The following is a 10,909-nucleotide window of genomic DNA, read 5'->3' as shown; positions in this document are numbered from 1 at the left end:
GTTCCTGCTGCTTCTCAAAGGAAAATGTCAAGACCCATGTCCATGTGTGAATAGTCAGGAGGAGGATGTGTGGAGGAAATCTCCACGATCCCTCTTTTTCTGACAAGGCTAAAGCAACACTTGCCTGTGCAAAGGGAAAATCCCTTAGCTTGGCTCTGAGCTGGTTCTTTATCAGAGAGGCATTATCTGGGTAATTAGCTCTGTCTGTCAGTACAAATGTCTTTGGCTCTGTCATGCATGTGAGCCCGGAAGGAGAGTTTTGTTGAAGCATCCCTGAGATGCTCCCATTACAGCAGCCACAATTCAGGAGGAAGCCTGGTCCTGCCAGCTCACTGTAATTAAAGTGAGGCTTCACAGCCACGTGCCCTCCTCTGTGCTCTTGTGACAGTTAAGTGGCTCTGGTCTCTTTGCTTTTTGTCCCTGTTTGAGTTTGTCAGCACGGTGTGACAGGTCCTCTCTTCTGCCTCAGCCCTGCTTGTGCAGTACCAGATACTGGTGCTTCAAAACTGGTATAAGCACATCCTGGTTGTTCTTCCCCAGCAGTAGTGGCGGTTTGCAGTCAGCTCACCTACGATGCAGTAACCCCCACATTCCCCCTCAAGTGTTCTTCAAGGACTTGGAGTGACAGCAGAAGCTCCTGTTTCTCCATTTCTGTCCCAGAGAGCAATTATTGTCTTAGCTGTTGCTCCTCTCTATACCTTCCTGCTCCCTCCAGCCTCTCCCAGGAAGAACTATCATGATATGGGCATGGCTGGTGGAGATGGTTCAGTTCCTCAGGCTGAGGCTCCACAAACATTGATGCAGCTAGGGAGCTTTCAGCAGCAAATTGCATCTTCTATTTTTTCCTTTTTCTAAAGCTCATTGCCAGAAGGCAGCAAGGACTCAAAATGGGATTGGAGCCTTCTCCTCCTGGGTTGGCAATAGTTTAAAGAGAGGGGCTGAACTCCCAGGGATGGAAGAAAGGGGAGACTTGAGGTAGAAAGCTGCAGAGGGGAAAAAAAACCAAACCCCAAATCTAAACCAAGCTCTTCCTGTGGAGCAAGAGAACAATCCCAGCAATAGCAGCAGGACAGGTGGGGAATCTCTTAATCCCACTGGGGGTTGTGCTGGTCCCTGAGTGATGAGCAGTGGCTGTGTCCCTGTTGTCCCTGTTCCATCACCCCTTTCCTCTTCCTCGGATCCCATGAGTAGTTCAGGCACATCAAGCTCCAGCCTCTGCAGTTCTCTTGGCAAAAGGAGAAGCTGTGGATGCTCAGCACTGCACAGGGCTGAACCTCTTGCAAGTGGGTTTGCTCCCTCCTGCTGCTGACCAGCTGATGCAACTTTCTCCTTCCAAAAATGACCCCCATGGCAAATTAGATCTAGAGGAAGTGGTGTTTGCTCTTTGCCTATGGCTGCTGGGATCAGGAACTTCTGTGAGCACTTGGCTATGTGGTCACTGGGAAGGGATCTGGGATGGGATGTCAGCAGGCACTGAGCAACCTTGCAGAGGTACAGGGTGGTTGAATAATGAAATGCTGCCACAAGCTGCAGCTTCTTCAGCCTGGAGGGCAAGATGAGCCAGTTCAGGCTGCCCTGTTGTGTTTTTAGCTTCAGAGGATCCCACACCCCTGGTGCTTTGGGGAGGGGATCTGCTCAGATTTCTTGAGAGGTGCAAGAAATACCCATAGAGTTCATGGGGAAAGAGCTCTCCTACTCTAGATAAAAGCAGATCCTTCTCCTGTTTGCAGAACAGAATCAGAAAAGCACTTTCCCCCAACCCCCTAATCAGACACACAAACTCATGTGCTCTGCAAACCTCAACTCACACCAACAAATCCTCTCCAGTCACTCCTGCCAGGGATTGTTTGGCTCTGACAGAACTGTAGGTGTGCTGCTGATTGACACAGCAGAAACGGAGCAGCATGTTCTTACATCATCTCCTGCGCTATCAGCAATTTAGCAGAAATATCACACCAAACACCCTCCCTTGGAGGTACAACAGGGCTCAAATCAACAAAGGCTGACACCCAGAGCAGCAGCACCGTGGCTGACAAATTAGCATCCGCTGTCTCCCTGTACAGAGCTGGCAGGAGGGAGGATATTTGTTTGTGCTGAAGAGATGAATATTTTCATTTTGCATCCTCTGGTGTCCTTGTCATGGGTGAGGGATGAGAAATGAGTGGAGATAAATTGATTTTGCAGGTATGGGAATGGATGTGTTTTTGCAGGTGATGAATAACAAATAAGCCCGGTCTGCTCTTCTCTTTCATTCATGGTTTATTTCCTTTTCTTGCAGTGTTTGACCTCATGAGAAAAGGGTAAGTAACCCACCTGGGATCCCTTCTGTTGAAAGTTTTGGTGTTCATCATGATCTTCCCATGTGAAATGGAGGTTTGATATGTCCATTGGGGCAAACCCTGTCTGCAGGGGAGGCAAAACCCAGCTGTAGTTGCCTTTGCACTGCTACAGCCTGGAAGGATGTGGTGAATAAAAATGGGCTGGGAGGACATGTCCTGGTGCCAGACTCTGATCTGGAAAACAAATTTTATGCCAATTCCTCATCAGGTACCCGGAAGAAAAGGTTTAAATAGGAATATTCTGCTGGGGTCCAGCCACAGCATGGCTTCCTGTGGCACAAGGGGTGTGTGGTTGCATCAAGATTTACTTGCCACCTGCTGCCTTATTTTGCCCTCAGCACTAACCTCTCGTGGGAATCCATTCTGTTGGCACATTTTTTGTGCATAGTAGAGGAAGGAATAAGGTGGTGGGAGGCTCCTCACTGCTCTTTGCTACACCTGCACTGATTCTGCAGCTGTGCAGAGTCACAGTGAGGCCATGATTGCTGATGTATTTATGGGGTTTCACTTGACAGCTCTTGTAGGCACCCTGTAAGGCCCTGTGGGTAGAAAGGCAGAGCTCAGTGCTGTGCACAGAAGATGGTTGGTGTGCTTGGGGACTTGTCTTGGATGCTGACAGAGGATGTGTCGCCAGTGCCAGGCTGGGCTCTGTGCTTAGCCCCTGCCCTTGGACAGGGCTTTCTTCCAGTTGACAGCCAAGGAAAGGCAGCAGGAAAAGATGGCTTTGCCCTGCTGCATGTAAGAGAAAAACATGAAAATGCTCCAGAAAGCTCAGGTTTTTAAAGCTGATTCAGAGGGTGCTGAGTTCCCCAAGGTGCTAGTTGGTGACAGCAGGTGTGACAGCACTGGGCCAGACTGCAGCCATTTCCAAGGCAGCTGGTTAAGCAGCATCTCTGGAAGTGGGAAATGGAGCAGTACTGACAGCTCCCCCCGCAGTGAGCCCTGTGCCCCCATTTCTGTCCCACCCAGAGCTGTGTGTCCCCTGTGCAGGTGCACCCGTGGCTGAGCAGGGGGCGGTGCAGAGCCACTGCCGCTGGCTGGAGGAGGAGCACTGCTCCGTGGTGGAGGTCACCGAGGAGGAGGCCAAGAACTCTGTGAAGACCATCCCCAGCCTGCCAGCTGTGGTATGTGTGAAATAGACCACATCCTCTGAGCAGGGTACTGTGCTGAAGGCTTCAGATGGTGGAGGAGGTTTGGAGAGGGGACACTCTGTTCCTGCATGAAATGGCCTTTTGACCCAGTGTGAACTCCTTGTGTCTGGATACTGCAGCAGCCTGATTTTCTCAAGTAGCTGTTTCTCAAGTAGCTGTTCTGTGGATTCCTTTGCTTTGTGCTCTTTGCTGTAGTGCTGTAAAATGTCCACTGAATTATTAAAGAAGCTGTCATTGCTCCTTTGAACTAGCTTCCAGGAGTCAGTCCTGCTCTTCTCACTGCTCTGTTCTCTTCCTCAAAGATCCTAGTGAAGGCCATGCTAAGGAAATGCTCCTTTGGGAATCCCTTTGAGGTCCAGACCAGGTGGGAAGAGAGATCCATGTCTGCTCCAGGGAACCTGCTGATGTAAGTACCCACAGCCATGCCTGGCTCTGCAGCATGGGCAGGGCCAAGGTGTGTGGGGAGGGAGGGTGGGAAAAGCAGTTTGAAAATCTTTTCTGGAGCATTTAAAGACAAAATTCCCTCCTGCATCAAACCCTGGAGATAAAATCTACCTCAAGTCCTCTCAGATTGAAATACAGAGAATTAATGCAGCCTAAAAACTCTTTTAGAGATGCAGTTCTGTCTGTAACATGGGTTTGGCCTAAACATGTGTAAGGTGCTAAACTTGAGTCTGGTTTTTCACCTGTAAGTTGATAATATGCTGTGATCAAAGACCATTAGAGATTGGTGAACTAAAATAATTTCAATTAGGGTCTAGTATAGATACATATTGGAGGATTTAATTCTTCTCTCCCTTCTATGGACAACAGAAATGGTACCAGATGAGCAGTTTATGTGATTTTTAAACTCAAAATGAGAAGATGGGATTTGACCTGTGGGCTGGGGCCCATGTCTGGGCAGAGACACCATGGGCAGACAAAGGAGAATATTTTGAAATTGATTTTTCACTTGAGAACACATACAGTATTTTTTCACACTGTTTTTTGCCAGTTATGAAATAGTGGAACACATTGCAAGGGGATATTTTGGAGGTTGGGTATAAATTATTATATTGGGATTAAAAAGGGAATAGAGATATTGATGACAAATAGATTCATCAACGGTTTTTAATCATGATGGTGTGTACAGGGATGGGAGAGAATTCTTCTGTCCTTTACTTGGTTCTTACTCTCTTCTTCATTTTTGTTACTGATTCCTTTCAGAGACAGGATTCAGGCCCATCAGTCCAGTAAGTAAAAGCTGGACCAGTAGCCTGATTTGGGACAATTTTTTTTATAAATAAAGTTGTCATCCCACAGAATCTGTAAAGCTGTGGCTGACAACAAAGCTGTGTTGTCCCAAAATGATTCCTTTCGACCCAAAATCCCAGTACCATTCCTAGCAGACTCCCACGAGGGTGTGCTGAGTCTCACTGCAGCATTGACAATACTATTAGAGGAGTCTCTGTCTCACAGGTGTGTGGGGATTTAAGGGCTCAGCTCAATTAAGGATGATAATGTTTTAGGTCCCAGCTGTGTATTGGAGACTTTAGCGAGGATTTTGCCTTGGAGTGCATGGCCAGACACCAGTTTAAAGGCTGTGTGCTCCAGACACATGCAGGAGCACTGACACTCCACTGCTGAGCTGGCTTGTCCATGCAGGTTCTACAAAATGCACTGGACACAGGCTGTCCAGAGCAGCTGTGGCTGCCCCTTCCCTGGGAGTGTCCAAGGCCAGGTTGGACAGGGCCTGGACCAACCTGGTTTAGTGGAAGGTGTCCCTGTCCATGGCAGGGGGTGGGACAAGAGGATCTTCAAGGTCTCCTTCCAAACCAAACCATTCCATGATTCTGTGATACTGCCAGGCTGATGTGAGCAAGGCTGGACACCCTGGGAGACACAGTTGCTTGGAAATTATCACCTCCTTTGTGTTGTGGATAGCTTTATGATGGACAAATGGGTGTTTTAGGTGAAGTCATCTGCCTGTGATCAGTTTCTGCTATGGGTGGCACCTGGAGGTGTTTGCTTTTCTCCATGCAGTCACTGGGACAGTCATAGGCTGTCTGGGGGTGGCTGGGCTGGATGGAGGTGTTGCTCTTCGAGGATGCTGTGGAGTGCAGTACAGCTCAAGCTTTCTACACGAGAAAACATCAGAAAGTAGGAGTAGGAGGAAAAGGCTGAAGTTATCGTGATGTATGTGCAACGTAAGTAGGTTACCGTGGCTGTGATTCTAGGGCTGCTGCTTTCAGGTTTTGGGGACTGCTGTTTTGGGGATCAGGCAAACTCACAGAAACTGAAATCACGCTGGTTTTGTGTTGGACAAACTGGGTTCTGGTAGAAACATTTAGTTTAACTGCCATTTATAACACAGCTTTGGAGAAGCAGCTATGGGATCAACCCATCATTGTGATCATTATAAAAAAAGTCAGATTAAAGGAAAGCAAACAGAAGTCTCCAAATGCAAACTAGATAATTTAGAAACCATGCTGCTGGCTGCAAGACTTTCCCTGAGAACCAGATACGGAGAACCAGATACCTTCTCCTGCAGAAGGGCATTCAGGGAAGTGGAGAGCTCAGTTTTTGGGTGCAGAGGCCAAGCAAGTGTCCAAGCCCAAGCTGCACATCATTGCAGGGCATCCTGCTGGGACATCACTGAGGTGTTTACTTGATAACAGCACAACCAGCTGGGTCACTGCTATTCCCTGTTAATATTAACATTTCTGACCTGGGTTGGAAAAATCACCCCCTCCCTTGCTCTGTGCCTACAATCTGTTTTATTTCCTTGCCACCCATGTAGAACACAAGGGAGCAGAGAAGCAGCCAGGGACCCGGAGCTGCCCGACGTGTGCGAAGACGAAGCCGCGTCCTCAGGCTGCCTGGCTGCCGCAGGCTGGCTGTGCTCGAGCTGCCACCCTCATGCCCATCGTGGTGTCGTGTAGCACATCGCCCTCATCACCCAGCCTGGGGCCTGCTCAGCAACAACACAACCAGACAACACCCACCAGAAATGGATCGAGGCAGCAAGGCAGGCGGGAGGATCGGAGCAGTGCTGGGGAGCAGAGCGAGCCTGAGTCTCTCGGGCGAGGTGTCCGTGGCTCCTCTGTGTGTGCCTTGCTCTCCACTTGTGCTTCACCTTGGGGCTCTGTTGGGGGTCTTGGCTGAGGAATGGGGGTTTGTTTGTCTCAAGGGTCCTTTTCCCCTGGAGACTTTTCCCTTGCATTTTTGCATTCTCTACTTCAAGCATCAGGAAAGAAAAATGGCATCGGAGCCAGGTTTGATATCAGAGGGCAACTGTTTAATTTAATGCACAGGTAAAGCACTTGTGTGCATCAGGAGTCCTGCTCCTGGTGTGAAGTTGATGGCAAAATTTCTATGATTATCAGTTAAGGATGAGATCTTGCTGTTGGAGTGAACACTGTCCCTCCCTATGCCTTTCTCTCTCTTTTTTCCCTTCTCCCTTTATCCCTCAGTTTTGCACACTGTCAGTCCTGCCCGCAACCATGGCTTTAGTCAGGGCAGTGCTGTAAAGTAGAGGAGTTACTCAGTATTCCCTGGATGTGCAATGAGCCTTGGAATGTCACAGAGCTCTGGAGCATGGGGATAATGCTGCTGCACAGAACAGCTTAGTGCTTCAGGGACATCTGCCAGGGCTTTTCTTCCCAAAGAGCTGGGAATGCACCCCATCAGCTGCACCCAGCCCTGCACCCATGGACCTTGTTCTCCAGCTGAAATGAGTGGCAGGTTTGGGGTTTATTTTATTTCATTTTCTTCACTCATCTCTTGTGTACCTGATGCTTTTAAACTCTAATTTCCTGAAAATGATCCAGACTGGGAGAGGTTCCTGGGATGGAAAATGTTGGTGTAGGGTTTTTAGAAAGCTACAGAGCACAAGTTCACAACTTGATCTCTTGATTTTTTTTTTAAGGCTTTAATTTTTAATTTTATTTTAAGACTATAATTTTTATGCATGTGCTGATGCTGCTATTTTATCCATAGATTGCTTCTAAACTTGGGGTTAGAAGCTTCATCTCAACAGTTTGACAACAGGTGAGAGAATGCACTTAAAAAGGCAAATACAAAAAGGCAAATACAGCCATTTCTGTGGCTGTTGACTGTACAGACTGTGTGGATAATCAAGAATTTCACTCTTCCATTCAGAGAGTGAAAACTAGTGATATCCATCTGTCAAAATATATGTCATAATTTCCCCTTGAGCTTTATGGGGTCTGAACATGCCCCTGGGAAGCCAGTGGGATTGGAATCTTATTTTATAGTACTTAAAGAAAGGACATGATTAAATTTGGTTCCTATATAATCATTTTACTGTCTGTTTTCAGCTTAATCCTGAGGGCTTGGGACTTTGCTCCCTCATTTTTTTGTGCAGGGGGACACATGTATGTGGGTTGTTGGTAGTGACTGTTATATCCTGGTGTTCCTGTTCTGTTTGCTGCAATCTAATTTGGTGGTTCCCAACATTTCATAACTGGGCTTTGCTGTTGGTGCCTTTTGTCTGTCCCCAGCCTGTCACACTCATCCTCAGCCACCTCGGTGGGATGACTCCAGCAGTCACCATCCTGGGTTCTGCCTCACATCTCCCCTGTAAATATTGGCAAAATGGGAAATAACACTGCAGCTACTGTATTTAATGAAGGAGACCTTTAATGTTGAAAGCTGGCAATGGTGTTGGATCCTGTAAAGGTCACTGCTGTGGGCCTAAGCTCTGCACTTCTGCATCCAGGTGCTAAATCCTGCCTGTTTGTGTCTGCACCAGATGTGAGCTCAGCATCCTCTGAGGAACCTGGGGCACCCCCTGATCCATCCCCCAGCCCAGGACATGGGACCTTCTGCTTGGATCCTGCTGCCTTGTAAGGAAGATTTAAGTACCCAGAGGTAGGGAGTGAAAAGTCTGAGAGCACAGGGGGTTCTGCAAATGGAAAAGACTGTCCAGCTGGACAGGAAAGGGGCAGGCTCTGGATACAGACTGGTCTGTGCTGGGACAAAGTATTGGGGTGCCACCAGCTGCTGCTGCACACCAGGGGCCAGGCTGGGCAAACTGTCCTCCAGTTTGTGGGAAAAGCAACTTTGTCCAACTGGTGTCCCCAGGGCAGGGCCAGGGAGTGCACAAGGGACAAGGACACATCTCAGGGAGGCACCTCATCCATGGGAGAAAAGGGTTATCCTCATCCCTGGGGGGGCAGTTCTGGGGTCTAAGCCATACCTGGGTCATGTTCCAAGAGCTCTAAGAATGCAAATATGGGGTTTGTTATTGTATTTTTAATCTGTGGCAAGAAAAATTGGCTAATGCAGGTAGTTGAGGTTATTTTAGTGATGCCCAAGGGAGTGGAAGCTGGTGGGACAAGGCTGCAGGAAGGTTGTTCTCAGCCTCAATGCAACCAAACAAAGGATAAGTTACAAATTAACTCCATATTATGTCTCTTGAAGCATTGCTTCAGTTTTGGAGGGGAATGGATGTTTTTTCATTATCTCAAAATCTACTTTGAAATATTTGCCCTTTCAGCTAAAAGAAATCCTTCTGGAGATGTTCCCACAAGTCCAAGAACCAGCCCGAGTTGTACAGCTGAGCTCTGAGCTCGTGTCACACCTTGTTTCTTCAGTAAATCTGCCAACAGGCTTTCCTTTATACCCCAGAAATCACCCTATCGTGTCACAAACAGCAGCCTGAAAACTTGCATGAAATGAGATGAGAAAGGTGCCCTGGCACCAGGAAAAATGCTCAGGCAAAAATACTCTACTTCTCATTCAGCTGCAGTGAAATCCTTGCTTGTTTATGTGCATGTCAGAGCAGCTCAGAGCAACACGGGTTCTGCTCTGAAAAAAGGAAGAGACAGAAGGGAGGGGATTTATTTGAGAATAAACATCACTGGCAAGACAGCACTTTTAGCTCATGGGGAAAATCATTCTCTTTAGCTGGATGGGTAAATATTTGTCTGCTCCTCTCTGTGATGGAGGAGATGGGGTTCAGTGTGAGCTCTGCAGAGCAACGAGCAGACCTGGTGTGGCACGCTTGTGCTTTGGTGTGTGCTCTGTGTTTTTCCCCTCCAAATCCTCACCTGTGCTATTCCTGAGGCACTGGGATCCTCTGGCCTGGGTTAGCTAGGCTCTGAGTCCCTAGGAGAGCTCCTCTTCCACCCAAACCCATTGGATCTGGTCAGCTTTTCCAGGCTCCTCCTATGTGAGGAAGATTTCCTTGAAGGAAATTTTTCATTTGGGGGAATAGCACATCTTTTTGATCTCTAGGAGGTAGATTTCTTTGTCTTGCTCAATTCATGGCTCTAGGCCTTTGGTTTTAGGGGGAAGTGCTAAGTAAAACTGCTGGTCAAGTCTCTCCTGTCCTGCACTGAGGAATGCACAATCCATGTCTTTAACCCTTTGGGCTGGAATGTGCTGCTGTCAATGTCACCCTGAAAAATAGATGAGGTTTTCAGCATCTGGGCTGCTGGTGGGGGAGCTGACTTTGCGTTGAGCTGCATCCAGAGGCAGCCTGGCAGCGGATAGTGTAGCTGCTCCATGCAAAACCAACTGTGGCTTGATAAAACAACTTCCAGAGTGGGATCTCATTCCTTATTTATTGGCAGACTTGCAAGGAGGAGCAGCTGGGAGAAATTTCAGGTTCCTTCAGCACAACTCTGTGTCCTGGAGCTTTCAGCAGTGCTGCCACAGGGGGAATTTCTCAATTTGTAGTGTGTGGCTGGAAGCTTGTCTGCTCTCCCCAGCTCACTGCTTTCCTTCCCATCTTGCCCCAAGCCCCCAGGAGCTTTGTCCCACCAGTCCAGGGGCTTTGTCCCAGCCCCTCAGAGTCCCAGGCTCCCCCAGCGATGGGGTGTTCAGTGACTTTCCAAAGGCAGGAGAGCTGTGCTGGGGGCTGCCACTGAGACCCTGAGCGCCTCTGGTGTGCAGCAGGGAGACTGGAAAGCAGAGAGTGGAGGGTTTCTGAGGAAATAAAACTTGGTTCAGTTGCCAAACCTTTCTGCTTTAGCAGGGCACATTTGCAGTGGAGTTTGCTGAGCAAAGCAGTGGAAAGCATTCCATTCTGGCCCACATCCTCCTACACAGGTCCGTGCTTTCCTCAAGTCCCTTCCAGGCTGAGTGAAACTGGATTCTGTCATGATCCTGTTGCTCTGAATGCAGCCTTCCATGGGATGAGGGAAGGAAAGCAGCTTATCAGTCACTGCCTTGCTCCTTCCCTTGCTGAAGAAAAGCTATGTACACTCAGAGCTGCTGTTGGCAGAGCCCACACCCTTGATCAGTCAAGTGTTCCCAAAAAAAAATTGTGTCAAGAAAATAAAAACTTGCAACTTGTGAGGGTATGACACAGATCCTCTGTGCTGCAATTTTACTGCTGTTTCTGATATCTAGGTCTGTTCTGTTGGTATTTCAGTCTCTTGTTATACTTGGTGTTGAACCTCTGCCCCTGTA

General features: G+C 48.2%; 1 long non-coding RNA gene across 1 annotated transcript; it reads left to right on the top strand.

Moving 5' to 3' along the window:
- The first annotated feature begins 317 nt into the window (after positions 1-317).
- LOC146423011 (uncharacterized) lies at positions 318-10,633 on the top strand. The gene is made up of 3 exons (XR_014847768.1): positions 318-3,463; positions 3,793-3,896; positions 6,270-10,633. It is a non-coding gene; the product is annotated as an uncharacterized LOC146423011 (long non-coding RNA).
- The last annotated feature ends 276 nt before the right edge of the window (positions 10,634-10,909 follow it).

This window comes from Lichenostomus cassidix, unplaced genomic scaffold (genome assembly GCF_008360975.1).
Source record: "Lichenostomus cassidix isolate B80296 unplaced genomic scaffold, HeHo_3.0 HiC_scaffold_38, whole genome shotgun sequence".
NCBI lineage: Eukaryota > Metazoa > Chordata > Aves > Passeriformes > Meliphagidae > Lichenostomus > Lichenostomus cassidix.
The sequence above is the reverse complement of the archived record's forward strand: the minus strand, read 5'-3'. Positions and strand labels throughout refer to the sequence as shown.